We start from the raw sequence: 27,513 nt of genomic DNA, 5'->3' as shown, positions 1-27,513 counted from the left end.
ATGTCTCATTTGCGATTGTGGGAATTGGTTTCTTAACTCTTCTGTATCCTTTACTATTGTTGTAAAAGTAAAGTAAAGGAAAGTAAAGAGGAATATGAACTAATTATGAACTGATGTCTATCTTAAATTGTCCTTGTGGACCACCCTTCCTTTTATTTTCCGATTTTATTTTCCTAATCGTTTGTTTGCTTTTACAAGGACTGTCACCTACTTGAAACTGTCTATCTTGTCTTACTTCATTCAGTTTTTATACCCGATACTCAAAATGAGTATTGGGGTATTTTAGATTTGTGGTAAAAGTGGATGTGTGTAACGTCCAGAAGGAATCGTTTCCGACCCCATAAAGTATATATATTCTTGATCAGCATCAATAGCCGAGTCGATTGAGCCATGTCTGTCTATCCGTGTGTCCGTCAGTCTTCCGTCCGTCCGTCCGTCCGTCCGTCTGTCCGTCTGTCCGTCTGTCCGTCTGTCCGTCCCCTTCAGCGCCTAGTGCTCAAAGACTATAAGAGCTAGAGCAACGATGTTTTGGATCCAGACTGCTGTGATATGTCACTGCTACAAAAATATTTCAAAATTTCGCCCCGCCCACTTCCGCCCCCCACAAAGAACGAAAGTCTGTGGCATCCACATTTTAAAAGATACGATAAGACCAAAAACGCAGAATCGTAGAAGATGACTATATCTTCTGGAGTGTAAAATCGAATAGAATTTTTTAGGATCACTACGAAAGTTTCTACTACATTGTGAAAGGTAATGATTATAACACTGACTATTGACGGCAAGGAACAGAGAGCGAGCGGAGGAGTATAGAGCTAAGGCCAACGTGGAGCCCGACTTCTGGTACTTTTTATAGAGCCGGGATTTATTATTATACCCGATACTCAAAATGAGTATTGGGGTATATTAGATTTGTGGTAAAATGTGTAAAATGTGGATGTGTGTAACGTCCAGAAGGAATCGTTTCCGACCACATAAAGTATATATATTCTTGATCAGCATCAATAGCCGAGTCGATTGAGCCATGTCTGTCTGTCCGTCCGTCCGTCTGTCCGTCTGTCCGTCTGTCCGTCCGTCCGTCTGTCCGTCTGTCCGTCCCCTTCAGCGCCTAATGCTCAAAGACTATAAGAGCCAGAGCAACGATGTTTTGGATCCAGACTTCTGTGATATGTCACTGCTACAAAAATATTTCAAAACTTCGCCCCGCCCACTTCCGCCCCCACAAAGAACGAAAATCTGTGCCATCCACAATTTTAAAGATATGAGAAAACCAAAAACGCAGAATCGTAGAGAATGACCATATCTTCTAGAGTGCAAAATCTGAACCAGATCGTATAATTATTATAGCCAGAATCAACAAAACAATTTCATTCTTTCTCGCTCTGTCTCTCTCTAACACACAGGTTTCCTGGTCGGTTTTGTCAATTGCAAAATATGAGTTCAATGATCTCAGAACCTGTAAGAGCCAGAGCAACCAAATTTGGTATCCACACTCCTGTGATATCGGACCTTGACCGTTTTGCGTCCAAATTTCACCACACCCCCTTCAGCCCCCTCAAAGGACGAAAATCTGGGGCATCCACAAATCTCAGAGACTATTAAGGCAAGAGTAACCAAATTTGTTATCCGCACTCCTGTTAGATCTCACTATAAAACGTATATCTCAGAATATCGCCCCTCCCCTTTCCGCCCCCACAAAGGACGAAAATCTGATGCATCCACAATATTGCAGATTCGAGAAAACTAAAAACGCAGAATCATAGATAACGACCATATCTATCAGATTGCTGAATCTGGATCAGATCGGATAATTTTTATAGCCAAAAGCAAGAAATCAATTTGCAGTGGCTACGCAGCGCCCTGCGTCACGCTCAGACTGATTTTCTGTCTCTCTCGCACGCACTCTCTGTCGTGTTGTTTAATATTAGCGGCGTCTGCCGGAGGAGAGCCATACTGACTAAGTATCGGGTATAAATGTAGAGTTGCGGTCTCCTCAGCAACTCACAACGTTCCCCCTCGTTTTGGAATAGTTTTCCCGCTCCCCGCGGTACTGCAATTGTGTCGGCTCCCGTCCCCAAGAAGCTCCTTACCATGGCTGGTATTGAGGATTGCTACACCTCGGCCCGTGGCTCGACGGGCACCCTGGGTAATGTAACAGATAACGAAGCAGGAGGCTAGGATCTGAAACGGTAGACGAGCAGATGGAGGGAATGATCGAGATCCATGCACGCGTTGCTGCCGGGTAGGGAGAGATCGCGTCACGAGCTCGAGCATTAGGAGCAAAGACAATAAAAATAAGTTTCGCGTGCGGTTCAAGGTTCAGACGGAAGAAATTTACAGAGAAATGACAGTCTAGGGAGATGAGTCAGCGGAACGAATTCGAGCGGGAGTTGCTTGCGGTGTCATTGCATCTTGGTATGCCCACCCTTCCGTGATCGCACCAGTCCAAATATGCTGAGTAATGGGTAACGATCCCTAAAATAAACGCTCTACTTCTGCTAGGTTACGTCATCTCGGCGCCACATGATCCTTTAATAACGGCAACAATTAACGGGAATTCATTACAAACAGTTTATTCATTAAACTTTCCTACAAGCTCTCATGGCTGCTAAAATGGTAGATATATATGTATAAAGGCTATTAAAGTAATAAGGATAATATGTTCAAATAAGCTGCCATTAAGATTAATTATATATATAAAAAAATCTTGATGAAAGATCTTATTAGACTAGGGTCAAGTAATTATAAAGAGTATATTCAGGAATAATGGTAATTACGTTACACAAATAGAAATATATTCGAGTGGTTTTCAGTTTAAATGCAAAAACAAGGGACGGATCTTTAAAGTGCACAGCAATTGCTTGTGGGGTAATCCCAATCATAAGTTCGGTTGTCGATAGATTCGGAATTGCAGAAAGTTACATTGCTTGCGAAAGAGCAGAACAAAACAAACACGTGAACAATTGGATTGGTCAGCGTTACAGTACGGCTGGGAAGTTTACGGTCGAGGCATGGAATCTTTAATGTTGCTTCGACTTGCGTAAAATTTTGAATGCACATATAGCAGACGTTCACAGGTTATCACTCACATTACGATCAAATCCAACGATGAAAGCGCTTCCATGTGGTCGATGAGGGTGGTTGAAAACTTGTAAATATCAGTGTGTCAGAGTAGATAGGCGATATGCGCGAGTATTAGTTTTAGTTCCTTTCCTTCTAACTGCACATTTCTTTATGATAATCCAAACAAACCGAATCACACGAAATTAACTTTTAATGTTAATCCTAGGGTCAGTACAATAGTGGGGTTCCAAAGTATTATTCTAATATGAAGAAATGCATGGGCATAGCCATCATGATCGAGACACCGAATGACTTCATCAGCAACGCAAACAGTATAACGGCACCGGTAATTGTCTTCTTCTTTAGCGTTACTGTTCGTATGCGGGCGGCGTAAGCGACGTAGCAATGACGAAAGTCTCTGAAGAGATCTCACACATATGTACATATGTATGTCACTGCACTCGTAGATAAAAGCCCATCGACCGTTTTTCACTCGGGTAGGCCGAGCAAGGCTTGTATGTGTGTGGACCCACTCCGGTACACGCTGCGGTAACTACAGTGATGCTCACATGTATGCAGACGCCACGCCGAGAGAAGATTTGGGGTCGAAGACGGCTAACACATACTGTAGTCGATCGGTACGATCGATACTTATATGTGTGGTAAGGTGACGAGACTGTAGTGGGTACGGCTTACGGCACTACGACCGGCGTTTCGTACGGTATTACGTACGGCCAAACCTATGGTTAGGTTTTTTAAGAAAAAAAAACGAAATTTAATTTTCTGTTGGCCGGCAGTTGGGGTACAATTTTCACTCACCCGATGGGTTCGGCCTTCGCTTAATAAACGTAGGAATGGTCGGCTGATCTTTTGACTAGATCTTAGCCACGATGGACACGCGGTAATTACAGTCGAGGTTAGAATTTTTTTCTTTCACTGCACTACTTGAGTATTTTCCTCAGACGTCCGTCTGGGATCGCGAGTAAAATTGGAAAGAGCATACCCAAGCCACTCTCCTTCCGCTTGAGCCCTTGGTTTTTTCATTCCCCTTTTTTTCACCACACCTTGACAGTAGCCGCTGTTAACTTATGTCATTTTTTCTTGCGCTAAGGGAAGGGGAAACCGTGGGACGGTTATCCGATATTTTTGGTTGGACAGGCGCCACTACAACACCCCTACCAAGATCACACTTGGCAGTGATACACTGAAAAGAGTGATCCACGCCTGAAACCTCATTGTTTTATATCTTTAGCATGGAATTTCCCTAGGAGTCGTCCATGTAGGTCCTCGAGTTCGTAGTAACTATTACCAAGTCTTTTTCTCACCCGGGCTTTCACGAAAGTAGGAGCCAGCTTGGCATTAAAGCCTCTGCTAAAGTTACTTTGCTGGAAGTTTCTTTTATACACTTCCTGACCAACGACAAACGAGACGTCTCGACTACGCAAATTATATACTTTTTCGTTGCGACTATGCTGCTCTTGAGCTGAATGCATAGCTTTTTGCCGAATGATATTGAACGAATCGTCTCGCGAAAACTGTACTGTTCGATCCTCCAGCATTTCTAACTGTCTTAATAGCTGATAGCTATTCTGTACGGGGTTGAATTAATGGCGGTATGTGTGCTCGAACGTAGTGCACAGGCAATATGGCTCAACTTTTCATCCCAATTGAACTGGTCTGGTTTTATATAGGCCTTTATCGCGGCAATGACCGAACGATTCACACGTTCTGACGCATTTGCTTGGGGTGCATGCACGGCAGTAAACATATGTTTGACACCGTAGTTTTGCAGAAAGCTCTGGAATACCTGTGATTTTAACTGAACTCCATTATCCGATACTACCGTCTCGGGTACGCCGAAGCAGTGAAACAACTCTTCCTCGATAAATCGGATGATCGAATCCGCTGTAAACTTCTTTACGGGTTTGAGAAATGGGAATTTGGCGAAATGATCCAGGACTATAAAGATTCCTATGTTCCCTGACTTACTACGCGGATACGGTCCCAAGAAATCTACATACAGTTTTCTGAAAGAATCTGTTAGTTCCCTGAGTTTTTCCCATGGGAGGTCGTAAACAATAATTTGGATGTTTTGAACATTTGCATACCTCTTACTGACTAACATATGCCTTCACATCGGTGACCAAATTCGGCCAATAATAGTATCGCCGTATTCGCTCCAGCGATTTGTGGATACCACCGTGTGAGGAGAGAGGATGTTCGTGTGCTTGCCTCAGCACAACGGACGTTAGGGCGGATGGTACCCATAACTTCCAGCAGAGGTCATCGGATACTTTTTCTCCTACTGCATGTTCAGGACGACGATAAATGAAACCATCAATTACTTTGACATCAGGCATTTTCGTCTGGTTGGCGGTTATTTTGGTTTTTAGATCCTCATACTCAACTGAGTGAAACTGTGGTGAACTGAGATCTAGCAGACTGTCCATTTGGAGCTCGGACAGGTCTTCAGTATAGGCTAGGTGCGAAACTTTTTAACACACAGTACAGCTGCTAAACACTCCTTTTCTGTATCCGAGTAATTTCGTTGGCATTGATTTAGCTTTCTAGACATATATGCGATCGGAACCTCGTTACCTTCTACATCTTTTTGCATAAGTACTCCGCCCACGCCAGTATGACTCGCATCGCAGTGAATAGCGAATGGAATCCGAAAATTTGGACTATGCAAAACGGGAGCACTGCAAAGTTTACCTTTCAGGTCTTCAAATGCAAGTTGGGCCTCATTCGTCCATTCAAACTTACGTTTTCAACGTGTGTTTCAACGTGTCCGACAATGGAGCGGCCAGAACGGCATAATTTCGAATGAATTTATGATACCAGCCAGTTACTCATAAAAACCTTCGTACCTGTTTGACTGAACGAGGTGTTGGGAATTCTCGAATGGCTGAAAATTTTTTTGGATCGGTTTTAATAGTTCCAACCCCAATGACATGGCCAAGGTATCTTACTTCCTTCAAACAAAATTTACTTTTTTCGACATTAATTGTTAACCCAGCTTGTTTTAACCGGGATGCTAGCTCGGATAACACACGCACATGGATTTCGAAAGTAGAAGATACAACGAGCAAATCATCTAGATAGACGAACACTTCATGTCGTAACTGAGAGGGTATAACTTTATCCATTAATTTACACATGGTTTGTGGAGCGTTGGTTAGTCAAAATGGCATCACTCGGCATCTCCCCGGGACGGTGAACGCGGTCTTTTCGCGAGCGTCTGAAGTCAATGGGATCTGCCAATAGGCATCCTTCAGGTCGATGCTGGAAATATATTCAGCTTTTGGTAGTCGGCTTAATATTCCATCGATCAAAGGCATGGGATATGCGCTCTTCACTGTGACTTCGTTGACCTTACGGCTATCGAGACATATTCTCACCTTTCCAGGTTTCCTAACGAGAACGACTGGTGACGACCAGGGACTATCGGACTCCTCAATAACGCCAAGCGCTATCATTCTATCTACTTCCTCAAACATCACCTTTTCGACAGCAGGAGATACCGAATAGTGCCGAATAGTGTTTAATTGGCTTGCATCCCCTATATCTATATCGTGACTTATCCAGCTGGTTCGACCTAGACCTTCTTTGGCAAATGACGGGAACTTTTGGATAGCCTCTGACAACATGGCCTGTTGCGAATCCGTTAGGCTTATATGCATATGGTCATCCTTGGCTAAGGCAGAAACTTCGGGCTTGGCATTCTGGGTTACTACACCTGGAGGTAACAATTTAAAGGCAGCCCAAAAGTCAATGCCAAGGTATAATTCTTGAGCGAGTGATGGTACTAACTACAATGTTTTGGGTTTAGATTCATTTCGAAACAATTTTCTGCGCAGCTTCATCAGCAGTTCGCACAGATGCATTAACGGTTTTGACGGTCGCATGACTAACTTTCAACGCTAACTCCCCTCCTATGCAACTGATTGTTGCTCCTGTATCCCAAAGACCAGTGACTGTTCTCCCCAATAGTTGGACCTCTGCATACGGTCTTATGTCCTGCGCATTCCCAACTACGGCGGATAACAAAACTTTTCGTTCTTGCTTTCGTGCTACATTATACGCACATCTACGCAACTTCATTCGTAGGGAGCGTTGGCTACCATTCTCTATCTCTGTCCTGGTTGGTAAGTTTGGTATTTGTGACATGGCCGGTTGAAGTGGTAGCGAGTTTGTTTTTGAACTCGTTACTCCGTATTGGTGGCTTTCGATACCATCTGTCTGCGTGCACTGATCAACGGTGCACGAGCTGCCAAGTTTTTTTTGGATTGCATTTTTTACAAGAGGGCTTGTAAGTGTCAGCTTTCCCACACCCATAACAAAAAACCCTCCGCTCTCCAGTACATTCTTGGTAACGGTGACCTAGGTTAGGTTAGGTTAAGGCGGTAGCCGGGAGGGGGGGGGGGGGGGGGATAAGAGCCTCCCGCCCCCAAGCTCACTTGGACCTATAAACAGGTCCGTTGTGTTGCCGCATGGGCATGTGCCCCTTCGCGTTGCCCGAACCGTGAGATCATACTACTGCAGGTTAAGGGCAGTCCCATCCGGTGGCTTGGATGTATTTGGACAAGGTCCCTGGTTTGATTACGGATAGGTCCGAAATGTCCGTGAGGAAAGCGGCCCCGAGAATACGAAGACGACGATTTCCAAGGGCTGGGCAGTGGCAGAAGAAGTGGGGGGACCGATTCCTCCTCCTCCTCGTCGCGACAACTCCTGCAGAAGTCGTTATGAGGGATTGACAGTCTAGAGGCGTGAGTGCCGATCTGCCAGTGTCCCGTAATGGCACAACAATTTGCTCGAACGAGTGAATGAAATTCTTATAGTTTGCATATGTTCCGTCGAAAGTGGGTAGCGACAACCTTGGTAACGATGACTTCACTGGCGGTGGGTGGTAGTCCGGCGCAACAATGGTGGCGTTCAGATCTCCTCCCATTTTTTCCTTTATGGCTAGCTTGATTGCTATGTATGTATCCTCCAAATCTGCCCGTCCTTCATCATTCGGACTAAGGTCTTCAATATTAGCTTGGACATTTAAAACATTCTTGAAATACGTTTCTAAGATGTTCAACCGATAGCGAAGCTCATCATTGCATATCGGGGTTTCCGATTTAGCATTTACCACAGATTTGATCCGAGTCATATTTCGTTTTATATTGCTCCGTTGGCGTTTTAAGTCTTCGAGCGTCGTCATTTTGTTGTGTAGTGTAATTACGTTGACACAGAACTAGAGCTTCCAAAAATAACAACAACAAAAAACGCAGCAAGCAGCAGCAGCTAGAGCACAAATCCAACGGTGAAAGCAAAAGCAAAAGTTCCAGCAGCGGTAACGAAAGCAAAACGAAAGTGAAGCGGTGGAATTCCAATAGAAAGAATGCGTTGATCGATGGACCAAAGCAGGTAGCTGCAAAGCGAACGAACCGAGAATGCAAGCGCCGCTTGCAGCTCGCTGCAGTAGACTCCGCCTCCCACGCGGCCGTCTAGCTTTGAGCCATCAGTGTAGAAGTGAACCGCATTTGCAGGTCCTGGTTCGCCCATCTCCCAGTCCTCCCTAGGTGGGATTGATACCTGGAAGGGCGTCGAGAGGTGATCACTAGGAATACAGTAATCTGTCCTCTCTGGTAATTGCGGGAGTCTCATCAGGATTCCCGAGTGCCCAACCGCGGATGCTTTCCACAGTCTGGCTTCTCTCATTCTGAGGGCAGAAAGTGTTGCCACCTTCTTTCCCATGAGATCTACAGGGAGGAGGTCCAGCACAGTAGGCCGCCAGTTATGCATAGCTCTGCCATGCGTTGAACTCTGCTGAGTTTATTGAGGCATGTCCTTCATTCTAAGGCTGGCCACCATACCACCACTCCATAGAGCATGATTGGTCGTATGATGGCGGTGTAGAGCCACCGAACTATATATGGGGTCATTCCCCATTTTAGTCCGATGGCTTTCCTGCAAGTATAGAGGGCCACTGTGGCCTTCTTTACTCTATCCTCTATGCTCAATTTCCAATCGAGCTTTCTATCGAGGATTAGGCCAAGATACTTGGCGTTGTTGCTGAAGACTAGCGTTTCCCCACATAGTCTTGGGGGAATCAGTGCCGGAACTTTGTACTTCCTAGTGAAAAGCACCAGTTCCGTTTTAGACGGGTTGACGCCTAACCCGCATTTGTCTGCCCATTTCGATATTTTCGTGAGAGTACTTGTCATACACTCACACAACGTCTGCGGAAATTTTCCGGAGAATGCTATGGCAACGTCGTCCGCGTACGCCACCACGCGGCAGCCACCCCCCTCTATCTCCCGCAGCAGTGTGTTCACTGCCACGTTCCATAGGAGGGGCGAGAGGACTCCGCCCTGCGGTGTGCCTCTGCTGACAAATCTGGTACACGTTGACGTCCCCAGTGATGCCTCAACCGTCCTGCATTGTAGCATCTGATCGATCAGGCTCACAGTCCTGGAGTTAACCCCCAGATCCATCAGTGCGCCCGTGATGGCGGTCGGAAGAATGTTGTTAAAAGGGCTTCTATGTCGAGGAAGGCTACGAGGGTGTACTCCTTAAAGTTAAGGGACGCTTCGATGATCGATGTGATCGAGTGTAGGGCCGTTTCGGTGGATCTACCCTTCCGATAGGCATGCTGGGAGTCTGAGATCAGACTGGACGGAATACACGCCGTGAGATGCAGCCCTAGGAGCCGTTCCATCGCCTTTAGAAGAAAAGACGACAGACTAATGGGTCTGAAATCTTTTGGGGCAGTGTGCGAGGGCTTGCCTGCCTTGGGTATGAATACGACTTTGGTCTGAAGCCAGGTGTCAGGAATGCACCCGTGGGAGAAAATTCCCTCATAAATTATTTTGAGCCAGTTAATGGCTCTATGTCCCGCGTGAATCAGTTGGGCAGGGAAAATGCCGTCTGGCCCCGCGGACTTGTAAGGTGTAAAGCTTCTAATCGCCCAGGAAATGTTCTCCTGGCTTAGCAGGCTCAGGATGGCATTTGAGACGACAGACGGAGGCGCGATGTAGCTGGGTCTGTTTTCATCGCAGACAGGGAAGTGAGTATTTAGGAGAAGATTTAGCGACTCATCGCTGGTCGTAGTCCACGACTGGTCGGTGTTCTTCAAGTAGCCCAGGGGGGTGGTGTCTGCGCAAGTGCGAGGCTTCTGAGTAACTCTCGATTTCGCTGCAGAACATACGCCAGGCGCGTTTGGCTTTTCTAAGTTCTTTGTTGTAGGGTGACAGTTTTGCTCAACGTTCTCAGCCTTAGATTTATTGAAGTCTCCGGCAGGCTTTCCGGAGTTCACCCAGTTTCGGATTCCACCATTCAGGTTTCCTCTGTCCTCTGTTCTTGAAAGAGGGGCATGCTTTGTCGAGCGCCTTATTGCAGGCGTCGGTAAAGATCTTAACAAGACGGGTCGTGGCATTCCGTGGAGAACTCCTCCTCAGATGGGGGCTCAGGGAGAACACGACAGAGGTATTCAGAGTACCGAGTCCAGTTTGTCCGCCTGATGTTCCAGAAACGAACTGGCTTCGGTACTGAGGAGGAGAAAACAGTTTCCACGTACCTGTGGTCCGAGAAGGAGTGATCTTCCAGGACCCTCCAGGATACAATGTTACTCTGTATCTCATGAGAGGCAAGCGTGAGGTCCAGGACCTCCTTGCGGTTTTTAATAATAAAGGTGGGATCACTACCCCGGTTTAATAAGACCATCTGAGTGGTCAGTAAGTAACTGAAAAGGTACTCACGCCTTTCGTTTGTGCCAGTGCTTCCCCACTGACAGTGATGTGCATTGGCGTCGCACCCCACAATTAGGCCGATGTCCTTGGCTGAGCAGTCTGCGATTAGAGCCCGGAGAGGCGCGTGTGGAGGGGGGTCTGGTTGTTCATGCCCCATGTATGCGGAGCAGATCCTCAGTGAGCGCTCCTGGCCTTCGAGGCTCACTGCGGTGTGGTCTTCATTGCTGAAATTTGGGAGAAAAAATAAGTGCAACTCTCTTTTTGCAAGAATGCAGGTACGAGTTTTACCTGCGGTTTCAGCTACATATAGCTTGTAGTCAGAAGTCCTCAGACCGGAGACCCTGTTTCCGAGGATCCAGGGCTCCTGAATGAGTACTATGTCGGATCCACCCTTGGCCAGGTGGAGCAGTAGAGCAGCGCATGCTGCCTTACAATGGTGGAGGTTTATCTGCAGGAGCGTCAACGACATTCCTGAGGCTCGCCTCCACCATTGTTACTTCTGGATCGCTGTCAGGGGACTCCGGCTCCTCCCCGACAACGATATGGCTGAGACCTCTGGCTAGGTCGCTCTCGTCGAACGCGTAGTCGTCCAGGATGTCGTCCGACATCATGGACGCCGCATCCGACGCCGGGTTATCTTCCTCGCACGAGGCCCCCTCTTTCGGGATCTCCGGCAGCTCCGGGTCTGGCTCGACCTCCGCTTGCCTGCCCTTGCGATCGGACTTGTACGTGGATATGGTGACCTTCTTATAGCCATAATCCACTACACCGTCCGACTTTGCGAGGAGATCTATTGATTCCTCATTTAGGACGAGGATAATCTGGCGCCTCTGCCCTTGGATATCCTCCACCTTTGCCACCTTCCAATCGGCTGTAGGAAGGTGGGGGTTGCAGACCTGCAGTAACCTGAGGATCTTCTCAGGCTCTGCAGGCTTAGCCGAGACCCACGCTCTGGCTCTCGGGCGACTAGGGACATCTTCCCACTTCACGGCCTCCAGTTTCGCCCCTGGATAGACCTCTTTTAGGGCCGCCACCGCCTTCATGTAGAGGGCCGCAGAGCGAGCGTCTTGGCAGGCGATGGCTTTCACCTTGCCTTGATGCCACCCTGCGTCCTCACACTTTGGCGGTGGTCCGCCGTTCTCCTCCAGTTCCAGTAGGAACCGGTCCTGGAGCTCGTTCTCCACCAGGTGCCACTTATCGCGGGGGACATGGCCGTCCTCGGCGCCCCTGTCCAGGACACCGATCAGGGTCTTGCCCCTCGCCACCTCAGCGAACGACCGGTTCGTGAGGTGGGTCTTCACCCGCTTGGCTTGCTGGGCTTGACCTGGCTGATTTGCGGGGTCCTCCGCTGAGCGTTGCCGCTTGTTGGGGGCCTTGGCTGCGCCCTTTCCGGCTTTGGCTGGCTGGAACAGAGGAAGGATTGAGCAGGCCCACAGCCTCTGCTCCTTTCCTTCGGCTGACGCCTTGAAATTCGGGTCTTCGTTGGACAGGATGAAGGCCGCTCGTCTCCTGTCCTGGTACGACGGCTTTCCTCCCCGTGGTGCAGAGACGCTGCCCGCCGGGGGTCCCAAGGGTTCTTCGGTCCCGGTGCGCTTACCAGCCGCGATTACGCTCTGCTTGGCAGCCACCCCGGTATCCGCTTCGCCCTTGGAGCCACCCGACTTGGAAGGACCCGATTGGCTTTTCGGGCCCTCCCTCGCTGCGGCTGCTGCCTGAAGACGGTGGACCGACTCAGTCTCCTTCCCCGTCTTCTTTGGACCCGGTTTCCCAGGCGCTGGTGCAGAGGGATTGGCTTGTCCCTCCGGTACTTTAAGAGGAGTACCGAGCTCCTTTGCGGCTTTGTTTGTTTTTATATGTTTATTATTATTTGGCATAGTTATTCCCACGAGTAGGCGGGAAGGGGATGGTCACCCGAGGCATAGCCCGCTTGCATCGGGAAGCCTGATTTAAACTGGAGGTCGGCAGGTATCCAGAGTCCGTATATTAGCGACCGGGCACCCCCCCGGCCATGCATCCCTCGGCATATAACAGTGTCACCTTGGATTGGGGTAATTTCACTGAGAGTTTTCTTCTCTCCGCCCGACTACCATTCGCCAGCATCCTAGCAGAGACATGACCGTGCTAGGACCTGTTTCCAGCCGCCCTCACGGGGAGAGTATAGTCGCACTTCCACCGGTGTGCACAGTTACGGCGGGTGACGGTTCGCTCGCAACCCTCTGTGTCCTAGGGGGGGTGTGAGACGCAGACCGCACCGGGTATTACTAACCGGAGCGGCTGCGCCTCAGTTCCGAGTTCACAGTTGTGCGAGCCGACCCGTCATCCGTTTGTCCCCCTGTAGCACCCGATGGCTGACGGCCAACGGTGACCTAACTTCCCACAATTCCAACAGTTAAGGGTCATGGCATCAATACTTGCATCATCTACACTATCAGCCTCGTCATCCGTCTCACTGAACGTTTGATGCATCTCATTAATATGTCGTTTAGACGCAGCACGCTGCAACGTCGTCGTAGATTTGGACAAGTTCTGCAAGAATCGCTCGCGAGTACGAACTATATGACGTAGCTCTGCGATACTCTTGATGGGTACATACAAGATTTCGTGTTGAATTTCTGGACCTAAATTGGCTTTAAGAGCTTCTAACAGATAGGGCTCAGTCATTGGCTGTACTAGTTTGTCTGCCAATGCGACTATTGCTTCATAAAATAAATCAAACGGTTCATTTGGCTTCTGTTTCCGCTGCGTGATCGCTGAGCGGATTGAATTGAGTCTTGAGTGCTACGCACAGGTCGGACCATCGGATGAGGGGGACACTCTTGTGGTATCGCCAGAACCATTCACTGGCACTACCCTCAAACAGGTTGCTCGCATATCTGGCTAACAGTTCAAAATTTCCATTTAAGGATTGGTTGGTCATGGCATTTACCCGATAAATGAAGTCGTCCACGCCAATGGAGGAATGACCTGAAAACCGTATTTTCCAATTTGAAATGATTTGGCTTATTCTATCAGCTCGTAGCTCTGAGACTGGCGGGGTCCCTCCTAGACTATATCTAGCTGGCGGCTCTCTGGCCGTCTGTCTTTCCGAACTACCCCCGAACAGTTGCTGAAACGTTTGTTGTTCTACCTCGTCGATGGTTTGTGTATTGATTGGTTGTGAACGAACACTTTCAATACTTTCACGGGACGCCGTTTGCTGAATCGATAATTTCTGCAGGCCAGTTTCTATGGTCTGCGCTAATATGTGGGTTTGAGCCTGCATTGCAGCTGCCAAAGCATCGGCAATAACCTGGTGTAGACTTGCATTGGTCGAAGCTGCATTTGCTTCCATTTGTACTTCCGAGTTAGTCTCACTAACAGTTGACCCGCTTGGGGCGTCTGCGTTGGGATCGGTTGCCCTACCCTTAGACCTAGTCTGTTGCATGGTTGAGCTGGGGTCTTGGCTTGCAGTCTGGGCTGCAGCAATCTCCTCAGCTAAATTCAAAGCCGATGCATGCAAGCTAACGTGGCAGACAGGACAAATCTTTTTGGCTCCAGATTTACGGTAAAAACAGACTCGGTGGAATTGGTGTCCACAGCTGGTGGTAATTAACTGAGCTAGGTAGTCAACTTCTTTGGCGCACGTGCTACAAATTATTCCCTGATTCTCTATTTGAGCGAAATTCTCGGGACTACGACTTAGGGGCATGATTATCGTACATAATCTCTTACCCGACGATCTTTTATAGATAATTACGACACTAAATACGGACTAATTTATATATCAAGGCAAAGGAATACAAACGACAAAATGTTTTTAAATAAAAGGAACATGATTCTGCTTCGATGCACATAAGAGATAGACTGAATCTCGTTTGCAATCTAATCTCACTGTCTAAGAGACGAATTCGTGTAGAAAACAAAGATACTGTGTCGGACAGGTTCTTTCTACCGCGAGACAGGCGATAGCGTTTTGCCATACATACACCTGATTTCTATCAACGGCTGAATCCTATCCAAAAAAACTGGACCAAGTAGTAAGACCTTGCATCAACTGGACCAAGAGCTTACTCTAACAGCTTCAGGATTTCGATTGTCGACGACGCTCTTTATAGTTGGGAGGATGATAGAAAATAGAAAAAACTGCCAATAAACTTCCTTGCGTATACTCTCAACTCCGCGAGATAGGTTATAGCTTGTCGCCATAAATTAACCCAATTTCGTGGACTGGACCAAGAGCTTAATGGAAAACATCAGGATTTCAACAGTCTCTCTCGCTACACTATACCTTCACAACCGATATTGAGGAAGTTAACAAGGTTATCTGAACCCAGAAGGATAAGGAATTTCCAGTCGGGTGTAGTTGACTGTCTTTCGGACATTTACATATGCTGAGTAATGGGTAACGATCCCTAAAATAAACGCTCTACTTCTGCTAGGTTACGTCATCTCGGCGCCACATGATCCTTTAATAACGGCAACAATTAACGGGAATTCATTACAAACAGTTTATTCATTAAACTTTCCTACAAGCTCTCATGGCTGCTAAAATGGTAGATATATATGTATAAAGGCTATTAAAGTAATAAGGATAATATGTTCAAATATGCTGCCATTAAGATTAATTATATATGTAAAAATATCATGATGAAAGATCTTATTAGACTAGGGTCAACTAATTATAAAGAGTATATTCAGGAATAATGGTAATTACGTTACACAAATAGAAATATATTCTAGTGGTTTTCAGTTTAAATGCAAAAACAAGGGACGGATGGATGCATCTTTAAAGTGCACAGCAATTGCTTGTGGGGTAATCCCAATCATAAGTTCGATTGTCGATAGATTCGGAATTGCAGAAAGTTACATTGCTTGCGAAAGAGCAGAACAAAACAAACACGTGAACAATTGGATTGGTCAGCGTTACAGTACGGCTGGGAAGTTTACGGTCGAGGCATGGAATCTTTAATGTTGCTTCGACTTGCGTAAAATTTTGAATGCACATATAGCAGACGTTCACAGGTTATCACTCACATTACGATCAAATCCAACGATGAAAGCGCTTCCATGTGGTCGATGAGGGTGGTTGAAAACTTGTAAATATCAGTGTGTCAGAGTAGATAGGCGATATGCGCGAGTATTAGTTCTAGTTCCTTTCCTTCTAACTGCACATTTCTTTATGATAATCCAAACAAACCGAATCACACGAAATTAACTTTTAATGTTAATCCTAGGGTCAGTACAATAGTGGGGTTCCAAAGTATTATTCTAATATGAAGAAATGCATGGGCATAGCCATCATAATCGAGACACCGAATGACTTCATCAGCAACGCAAACAGTATAACGGCACCGGTAATTGTCTTCTCCTTTAGCGTTACTGTTCGTATGCGGGCGGCGTAAGCGACGTAGCAATGACGAAAGTCTCTGAAGAGATCTCACACATATGTACATATGTATGTCACTGCACTCGTAGATAAAAGCCCATCGACCGTTTTTCACTGGGGTAGGCCGAGCAAGGCTTGTATGTGTGTGGACCCACGCCGGTTCACGCTGCGGTAACTACAGTGATGCTCACATGTATGCAGACGCCACGCCGAGAGAAGATTTGGGGTCGAAGACGGCTAACACATACTGTAGTCGATCGGTACGATCGATACTTATATGTGTGGTAAGGTGACGAGACTGTAGTGGGTACGGCTTACGGCACTACGACCGGCGTTTCGTACGGTATTACGTACGGCCAAACCTATGGTTAGGTTTTTTAAGAAAAAAAAAACGAACTTTAATTTTCTGTTGGCCGGCAGTTGGGGTACAATTTTCACTCACCCGATGGGTTCGGCCTTCGCTTAATAAACGTAGGAATAGTCGGCTGATCTTTTGACTAGATCTTAGCCATGATGGACACGCGGTAATTACAGTCGAGGTTAGAATTTTTTTCTTTCACTGCACTACTTGAGTATTTTCCTCAGACGTCCGTCTGGGATCGCGAGTAAAATTGGAAAGAGCATGCCCAAGCCACTCTCCTTCCGCTTGAGCCCTTGGTTTTCTCATTCCCCTTTTTTTTCACCACACCTTGACAGTAGCCGCTGTTAACTTATGTAATTTTTTCTTTCGCCTAACTGCCCAAAAGGTGCAAGGTGCATGTCTAAGGGAAGGGGAAACCGTGGGACGGTTATCCGATATTTTTGGTTGGACAGGCGCCACTACAACACCCCCTACCAAGATCACACTTGGCAGTGATACACTGAAAAGAGTGATCCACGCCTGAAACCTCATTGTTTTATATCTTTAGCATGGAATTTCCCTAGGAGTCGTCCATGTAGGTCCTCGAGGTCGTAGTAACTATTACCAAGTCTTTTTCTCACCCGGGCTTTCACGAAAGTAGGAGCCAGCTTGGCATTAAAGCCTCTGCTAAAGTTACTTTGCTGGAAGTTTCTTTTATACACTTCCTGACCAACGACAAACGAGACGTCTCGACTACGCAAATTATATACTTTTTCGTTGCGACTATGCTGCTCTTGAGCTGAATGCATAGCTTTTTGCCGAATGATATTGAACGAATCGTCTCGCGAAAACTGTACTGTTCGATCCTCCAGCATTTCTAACTGTCTTAATAGCTGATAGCTATTCTGTACGGGGTTGAATTAATGGCGGTATGTGTGCTCGAACGTAGTGCACAGGCAATATGGCTCAACTTTTCATCCCAATTGGACTGGTCAGAAAGCTCTGGAATACCTGTGATTTTAACTGAACTCCATTATCCGATACTACCGTCTCGGGTACGCCGAAGCAGTGAAACAACTCTTCCTCGATAAATCGGATGATCGAATCCGCTGTAAACTTCTTTACGGGTTTGAGAAATGGGAATTTGGCGAAATGATCCAGGACTATAAAGATTCCTATGTTCCCTGACTTACTACGCGGATACGTTCCCAAGAAATCTACATACAGTTTTCTGAAAGAATCTGTTAGTTCCCTGAGTTTTTCCCATGGGAGGTCGTAAACAATAATTTGGATGTTTTGAACATTTGCATACCTCGCACTGATTAACATATGCCTTCACATCGGTGACCAAATTCGGCCAATAATAGTATCGCCGTATTCGCTCCAGCGTTTTGTGGATACCACCGTGTGAGGAGAGAGGATGTTCGTGTGCTTGCCTCAGCACAACGGACGTTAGGGCGGATGATACCCATAACTTCCAGCAGAGGTCATCGGATACTTTTTCTCCTACTGCATGTTCAGCACGACGATAAATGAAACCATCAATTACTTTGACATCAGGCATTTTCGTCTGGTTGGCGGTTATTTTGGTTTTTAGATCCTCATACTCCTCGAACTGGGTTTCTGGATGTCCGGAAACAATTTGTGGCTCTCAACGAGAATTTTCTTGCCCTTGAATCACAGTTTCTTGGGCTCAAACTCTTGAGCGACGGAAAATTCCGCATAATGATACCAATCTCTTGCAACCTAATCCGATTGGTACGCCTGCCTCCCACCTTCATCCATCGGCAGCATTTCCGTTTAGTCATGCCACGCCGTTGTCTGTAAATCCGCCAATGGTGGCTCCGGAGTTCTTTACACCGAGCAATGTGGCCGTCACTTCTGACGCGGTGAGTGCTCCTAGTGCGGGTGTGCTGGTTGCTGACGACGTCTTGCCAATTCCTGCTCCAATTCCTGCTCCAATTCCTGCTCCAATTCCTGCTCCAATTCCTACTCCAATTCCTGCTACAACCATTGCTGCCAATTCCTCTGCCCTTGGAGTGGCTCCACCATCTCGATCTCGCTCGGGACTTCAACTTAGAGCAGTGGTCCCTCGGAAAGCAATATTTGTTTCTTGTCTTATTCCTGAGGCTACAACAGAGGATGTTAAACAACATCTTTCCTCTAAACTTAACACTTCGCCTGTTGATATAGTTGTGACTAAATTTACATTTAAACATAAGCGCAACATATCATCATTTAAAATTCTTCTCCCTGATTCTTAACTATCCAGTTCTCTAGAACCGTCAATATGGCCTGAGCATACAATTGTGCATGAGTTCCTTCTCAAAGATTCGAACTCGAATCCAAGAATTACCGAACATGCTCCAAAAAACTGATGTACTATTTTTCTATGCACTATCAGAACGTTCGCAGTTTGCTGGAAAAATTGCGTCAAATTCATACTAATAGCGCGTCCTTTGATTTCGATGCCATCGCGTTTACCGAAACCTGGCTTAACTCCTCTGTCAATGATCATGAAATTTTCATTGATAGTTACACTATTTATAGAATGGACCGCCCATCTTTTGCAGGTGGGGTTCTGATTGCAGTTAAATCTGTTTTCTCATCTGAGTTATTCCCATTTAATAACATTCACGGAATTGAATTTGTTGCAGTCAAAGTTCGTGTTCGCTCCGCATTTTTCTATTTAACCTGCTCTTACATTCCTCCCAGGTCTGATGCTGAGCTTTACTTACACCACCTCTCAGCAATTAATATTGTTGTTTCTGCATTAGGGTGCCATGATCGAATTATTGTCATGGGGGACTTTAACCTCCCATTTCCTTCTAGGCTGCCTTGTGATGACGCTAACCAGTTGTTTCCCAATTGCCATAATGACGTTATCAATGGGCTAACGGATATTTCCCTTGTCCAAATTAATGCCGTTAAAAACATGAGGGACAGACTTCTTGACCTCGTTTTTGTTAACGATGGTTCTCTTGCTACGGTATCTAGAGCAAGCCCAATATCTCTCCCTGAAGATCCTTACCATCCAACTTTGTTGATATCACTGGAGTGTACACAATCTGGATGTGTTGACAGTTCCATGGCTCCTTGTCACATAAAGTGTTTTCGCAAAACAAACTTTATCGATTTAGATCTACATCTCTCGCGTGTTGATTGGTCGTTTCTTTATTCATTACCGAACATAGATGCAACTGTTAACTCGTTTTATAGTTTTATTTACTCCGCCCTAAATACGTTTGTTCCAGATATCACTGTACCTGTATCGTCCAAGCCTCCCTGGTTCTCCAAGTATTTATCATACTTAAAAAACGAGGGGGAACGTTGTGAGTTGCTGCGGACACCGCAACTCTACAGTTATACTCGATACTAAGTCAGTATGGCTCTCCTCCGGCAGACGCCGCTTATTTTAATCGACACGACAAAGAGTGCGTGCGAGAGAGACAGAAAATCAGTCTGAGCGTGACGTCGGGCGCTGCGTAGCCAGTGCAAATTGATTTGTTTCCTTTCGCTATAAAAATGATCTGATCTGATCCAGATAGTAAGTCTGATAGATATGGTCGCTATCTATGATTCTGCGTTTTTAGTTTTCTCGAATCTGCAATATTGTGGATGCAACAGATTTTCGTCCTTTGTGGGGGCGGAAGGCGGTGGGGCGAAATTTTGAGATATATGTTTTATAGTGAGATCTAACAGAAGTGCGGATACCAAATTTGGTTACTCTAGCTTTAATAGTCTCTGAGATTTGTGAATATCCCCAGATTTGCATTCTTTGCGGGGGCGGAAGGGGGTGTGGCGAAATTTTGAAACAAATTCGTCTCGGTCCGATATATTAGGAGTGTGGATACCAAATTTGGTTGATCTAGCTTTTATAGTCTCTGAGATCTAGGCGCTAATGTTTTACTCTAAGCAAAGCCGCCTATGCTACGTGTGTGTTAGAGAGAGACAGGGCGAGAAAAAATGAAATTGTTTTCTTGATGCTGGCTATAATAATAATACGATCCAATTCAGCAACCAATTCTGCAGTCTATAAGATATGGTCATTCTCTACGATTCTGCGTTTTTGGTTTTATCTTATCTTTAAAATTGTGGATGCCACAGATTTTCGCCCTTTGTGGGGGCGGAAGTGGGCGGGGCAAAGTTTTGAAATATTTTTGTAGCAGTGACATATCACAGAAGTCTGGATCCAAAACATCGTTGCTCTGGCTCTTATAGTCTTTGAGCATTAGGCGCTGAAGGGGACGGACAGACGGACAGACGGACGGACGGACAGACGGACAGACGGACGGACGGACAGACAGACATGGCTCAATCGACTCGGCTATTGATGCTGATCAAGAATATATATACTTTATGTGGTCGGAAACGATTCCTTCTGGACGTTACACACATCCACATTTTACACATTTTACCACAAATCTAATATACCCCAATACTCATTTTGAGTATCGGGTATAATAATAAATCCCGGCTCTATAAAAAGTACCAGAAGTCGGGCTCCACGTTGGCCTTAGCTCTATACTCCTCCGCTCGCTCTCTGTTCCTTGCCGTCAATAGTCAGTGTTATAATCATTACCTTTCACAATGTAGTAGAAACTTTCGTAGTGATCCTAAAAAATTCTATTCGTTCGTTAACTCTAAGCGCAAGTCAAACGTTTTTCCTCCGTCCCTTCATTACCAGAACAAAACAGAAGCTTCTGCTGTTGGTATTGCAAATTTATTCGCTAACTTTTTCCAAACAACGTACTCGTCTCATATTTACAACGCATCCACTCCGTATCCGTACCAGCTACCTCAAGCTAACAGCATTTTTCTGCCCTTTTTCGAGGAAAGCGTTGATCTAGCAGACTGTCCATTTGGAGCTCGGACAGGTCTTCAGTATAGGCTCGGGACAGGGCGTCTGGCACTTTGTTGTTGACGCCTTTTCGGTGATGAATTTGGAAGTCAAAACCTTGTAATTTTAACGACCATCTGGCGAGTCTAGAGCTCAAATCCGATTGACTCATATGCCATTTTAACGAAGCATGATCGGTAATAATGACAAATTCATGCCCTTCGATGTAGGCGCGAAACTTTTTAACACACAGTACAGCTGCTAAACACTCCTTTTCTGTATCCGAGTAATTTCGTTGGCATTGATTTAGCTTTCTAGACATATATGCGATCGGAACCTCGTTACCTTCTACATCTTTTTGCATAAGTACTCCGCCCACGCCAGTATGACTCGCATCGCAGTGAATAGCGAATGGAATCCGAAAATTTGGACTATGCAAAACGGGAGCACTGCAAAGTTTACCTTTCAGGTCTTCAAATGCAAGTTGGGCCTCATTCGTCCATTCAAACTTACGTTTTCAACGTGTGTTTCAACGTGTCCGACAATGGAGCGGCCAGACCGGCATAATTTCGAATGAATTTATGATACCAGCCAGTTACTCCTAAAAACCTTCGTACCTGTTTGACTGAACGAGGTGTTGGGAATTCTCGAATGGCTGAAAATTTTTTTGGATCGGTTTTAATAGTTCCAACCCCAATGACATGGCCAAGGTATCTTACTTCCTTCAAACAAAATTTACTTTTTTCGACATTAATTGTTAACCCAGCTTGTTTTAACCGAGATGCTAGCTCGGATAACACACGCACATGGATTTCGAAAGTAGAAGATACAACGAGCAAATCATCTAGATAGACGAACACTTCATGTCGTAACTGAGAGGGTATAACTTTATCCATTAATTTACACATGGTTTGTGGAGCGTTGGTTAGTCAAAATGGCATCACTCGGCATCTCCCCGGGACGGTGAACGCGGTCTTTTCGCGAGCGTCTGAAGTCAATGGGATCTGCCAATAGGCATCCTTCAGGTCGATGCTGGAAATATATTCAGCTTTTGGTAGTCGGCTTAATATTCCATCGATCAAAGGCATGGGATATGCGCTCTTCACTGTGACTTCGTTGACCTTACGGCTATCGAGACATATTCTCACCTTTCCAGGTTTCCTAACGAGAACGACTGGTGACGACCAGGGACTATCGGACTCCTCAATAACGCCAAGCGCTATCATTCTATCTACTTCCTCAAACATCACCTTTTCGACAGCAGGAGATACCGAATAGTGCCGAATAGTGTTTAATTGGCTTGCATCCCCTATATCTATATCGTGACTTATCCAGCTGGTTCGACCTAGACCTTCTTTGGCGAATGACGGGAACTTTTGGATAGCCTCTGACAACATGGCCTGTTGCGAATCCGTTAGGCTTATATGCATATGGTCATCCTTGGCTAAGGCAGAAACTTCGGGCTTGGCATTCTGGGTTACTACACCTGGAGGTAACAATTTAAAGGCAGCCCAAAAGTCAATGCCAAGGTATAATTCTTGAGCGAGTGATGGTACTAACTACAATGTTTTGGGTTTAGATTCATTTTGAAACAATTTTCTGCGCAGCTTCATCAGCAGTTCGCACAGATGCATTAACGGTTTTGACGGTCGCATGACTAACTTTCAACGCTAACTCCCCTCCTATGCAACTGATTGTTGCTCCTGTATCCAAAAGACCAGTGACTGTTCTCCCCAATAGTTGGACCTCTGCATACGGTCTTATGTCCTGCGCATTCCCAACTACGGCGGATAACAAAACTTTTCGTTCTTGCTTTCGTGCTACATTATACGCACATCTACGCAACTTCATTCGTAGGGAGCGTTGGCTACCATTCTCTATCTCTGTCCTGGTTGGTAAGTTTGGTATTTGTGACATGGCCGGTTGAAGTGGTAGCGAGTTTGTTTTTGAACTCGTTACTCCGTATTGGTGGCTTTCGATACCATCTGTCTGCGTGCACTGATCAACGGTGCACGAGCTGCCAAGTTTTTATACCCGATACTCAAAATGAGTATTGGGGTATATTAGATTTGTGGTAAAAGTGGATGTGTGTAACGTCCAGAAGGAATCGTTTCCGACCCTATAAAGTATATATATTCTTGATCAGCATCAATAGCCGAGTCGATTGAGCCCTGTCTGTCTGTCCGTCCGTCCGTCTGTCCGTCTGTCCGTCCCCTTCAGCGCCTAATGCTCAAAGACTATAAGAGCTAGAGCAACGATGTTTTGGATCCAGACTTCTGTGATATGTCACTGCTACAAAAATATTTCAAAACTTCGCCCCGCCCACTTCCGCCCCCACAAAGAACGAAAATCTGTGCCATCCACAATTTTAAAGATATGAGAAAACCAAAAACGCAGAATCGTAGAGAATGACCATATCTTATAGACTGCAGAATCTGAACCAGATCGTATAATTATTACAGCCAGAATCACGAAAACAATTTCACTCTTTCTCGCTCTGTCTCACTCTAACACACAGGTTTCATGGTCGGTTTTGCCAATTGCAAAATATGAGTTCAAGGATCTCAGAACCTATAAAAGCCAGAGCAACCCAATTTGGTATCCACACTCCTGTGATATCGGACCTTGACCGTTTCCTGTCCAAATTTCGCCACACCCCCTTCCGCCCCCGCAAAGGACGAAAATCTGAGGCAACCACAAATCTCAGAGACTATTAAGGCTAGAGTAAACAAATTTGGTACACACACTCCTTTAAGATGTCACTATAAAACGTATATCTCAGAATTTCGCCCCACCCCCATCCGCCCCCACAAAGAACGAAAATCTGTTGCATCCACAATATTGCAGATTCGAGAAAACTAAAAACGCAGAATCATAGATAGCGACCATATCTATCAGACTTACTATCTGGATCAGATCAGATCATTTTTATAGCCAAAAGGAACAAATCAATTTGCAGTGGCTACGCAGCGCCCGACGTCACGCTCAGACTGATTTTCTGTCTCTCTCGCACGCACTCTTTGTCGTGTCGTTAAATATTAGCGGCGTCTGCCGGAGGAGAGCCATACTGACTTAGTATCGGGTATAACCTTAGAGTTGCGGTGTCCGCAGCAACTCACAACGTTCCCCCTCGTTTTTGGATTGCATTTTCTACAAGAGGGCTTGTAAGTGTCAGCTTTCCCACACCCATAACAAAAAACCCTCCGCTCTCCAGTACATTCTTGGTAACGGTGACCTAACTTCCCACAATTCCAACAGTTAAGGGTCATGGCATCAATACTTGCATCATCTACACCATCAGCCTCGTCATCCGTCTCACTGAACGTTTGATGCATCTCATTAATATGTCGTTTAGACGCAGCACGCTGCAACGTCGTCGTAGATTTGGACAAGTTCTGCAAGAATCGCTCGCGAGTACGAACTATATGACGTAGCTCTGCGATACTCTTGATGGGTACATACAAGATTTCGTGTTGAATTTCTGGACCTAAATTGGCTTTAAGAGCTTCTAACAGATAGGGCTCAGTCATTGGCTGTACTAGTTTGTCTGCCAATGCGACTATTGCTTCATAAAATAAATCAAACGGTTCATTTGGCTTCTGTTTCCGCTGCGTGATCGCTGAGCGGATATCCAAGTCGGTACGTCCGTCTTTGAATTGAGTCTTGAGTGCTACGCACAGGTCGGACCATCGAATGAGGGGGACACTCTTGTGGTATCGCCAGAACCATTCACTGGCACTACCCTCAAACAGGTTGCTCGCATATCTGGCTAACAGTTCAAAATTTCCATTTAAGGATTGGGTGGCCATGGCATTTACCCGATAAATGAAGTCGTCCACGCCAATGGAGGAATGACCTGAAAACCGTATTTTCCAATTTGAAATGATTTGGCTTATTCTATCAGCTCGTAGCTCTGAGACTGGCGGGGTCCCTCCTAGACTATATCTAGCTGGCGGCTCTCTGGCCGTCTGCCTTTCCGAACTACCCCCGAACAGTTGCTAAAACGTTTGTTGTTCTACCTCGTCGATGGTTTGTGTATTGATTGGTTGTGAACGAACACTTTCAATACTTTCACGGGACGCCGTTTGCTGAATCGATAATTTCTGCAGGCCAGTTTCTATGGTCTGCGCTAATATGTGGGTTTGAGCCTGCATTGCAGCTGCCAAAGCATCGGCAATAACCTGGTGTAGACTTGCATTGGTCGAAGCTGCATTTGCTTCCATTTGTACTTCCGAGTTAGTCTCACTAACAGTTGACCCGCTTGGGGCGTCTGCGTTGGGATCGGTTGCCCTACCCTTAGACCTAGTCTGTTGCATGGTTGAGCTGGGGTCTTGGCTTGCAGTCTGGGCTGCGGCAATCTCCTCAGCTAAATTCAAAGCCGATGCATGCAAGCTAACGTGGCAGACAGGACAAATCTTTTTGGCTCCAGCTTTACGGTAAAAACAGACTCGGTGGAATTGGTGTCCACAGCTGGTGGTAATTAACTGAGCTAGGTAGTCAACTTCCTTGGCGCACGTGCTACAAATTATTCCCTGATTCTCTATTTGAGCGAAATTCTCGGGACTACGACTTAGGGGCATGATTATCGTACATAATCTCTTACCCGACGATCTTTTATAGATAATTACGACACTAAATACGGACTAATTTATATATCAAGGCAAAGGAATACAAACGACAAAATGTTTTTAAATAAAAGGATCATGATTCTGCTTCGATGCACATAAGAGATAGACTGAATCTCGTTTGCTATCTAATCTCACTGTCTAAGAGACGAATTCGTGTAGAAAACAAAGATACTGTGTCGGACAGGTTCTTTCTACCGCGAGACAGGCGATAGCGTTTTGCCATACATACACCTGATTTCTATCAACGGCTGAATCCTATCCAAAAAAACTGGACCAAGTAGTAAGACCTTGCATCAACTGGACCAAGAGCTTACTCTAACAGCTTCAGGATTTCGACTGTCGACGACGCTCTTTATAGTTGGGAGGATGATAGAAAATAGAAAAAACTGCAAATAAACTTCCTTGCGTATACTCTCAACTCCGCGAGATAGGTTATAGCTTGTCGCCATAAATTAGTGGTGCAAGGTGCATGTCTAAGGGAAGGGGAAACCGTGGGACGGTTATCCGATATTTTTGGTTGGACAGGCGCCACTACAGTAACTTCGCAAAGGCAACCTACGCTGCTATTGCCAAGACCTACGCTTACCTCACTCCAGACTAGTGGAAGGAGATGCCTCTCGGCTCCACTCCCTACCAGGCATACTCTGACTTCTTGTCCAAGCCCACAGCTTGTCTGCACGCTGATGCCTAGACTCGACAAAACAGAGCGAACCAATGGTTTTGAATAAAAGAGCTGCCATAACAACTCAAAAATAGCGAACAAAACGAAATGAGCAAAACAAAAAGAGCTGCCATACCAGCTCAAACATAGCGAACATGAGGAACAAAAACGAATGATGAACAAAAAAGAACGACAGATGAACAAAAAAGAACGATGAAGAAAAAAGAACGAACGGAAAAGTACGATGAACAAAAAAGAACGATGAACTTATTCAGTTCGTTCACTTCCATGAATAGTTCATTTTTGTTCGTTCGTTCATGAACGACCCAACACTAATTGCTACTGCACTTCATAGAAGGTCCAAGAATGCGCCTACTTCGAGCAACACGACCAGCAACACGTCCAGCAACACGTCCAGCAACACGTTCCGACGAGTGAACCCATGACCCAGGGAGGAAAGAGTGTGCCAGCGATCCCCGCGACAAACCAACATCAACGTTGGTTTTTTTTTCTTACACCCTTCCTGGACGTTGACATGCAATGACTGCATCATACAAAAGACGATGCAGTTACTGCACCGTCAAGTGGCCCGTGTGAAACCAGCGGAAGGCTGTTACACGCGGATCCCAGGCAAAACGCAGCCCTCCTACCGCCCAACCGACCAAGGGGCGCTGCCGCATGATGAACGGCGCATAGCAGAACCGAACGCGAACATGCAGGAAAGATAGTTGTGAGACTAATATTCGGGGAAAATTAGCACTACACTTACTAATAAACTAAGTATGCATTAAAAATACAAATACAAATACCACTAAAATTGCTAATTCTAAAAAAGGTGTGTGAGGATTAGTCACTTAATAAGAGGAAGAGAATTAAT

General features: G+C 45.9%; 1 pseudogene; it reads left to right on the top strand.

The window, feature by feature from the left end:
- On the top strand, window positions 1-26,681 carry LOC113566120 (annotated as a pseudogene).
- Window positions 26,682-27,513: the final 832 nt, after the last annotated feature.

The sequence above is a fragment of the Drosophila persimilis genome, unplaced genomic scaffold (assembly GCF_003286085.1).
Source record: "Drosophila persimilis strain 14011-0111.01,24,50 unplaced genomic scaffold, DperRS2 tig00000572-arrow-pilon, whole genome shotgun sequence".
Classification (NCBI taxonomy): domain Eukaryota; kingdom Metazoa; phylum Arthropoda; class Insecta; order Diptera; family Drosophilidae; genus Drosophila; species Drosophila persimilis.
This window is presented reverse-complemented; position numbering and strand designations above follow the sequence as displayed.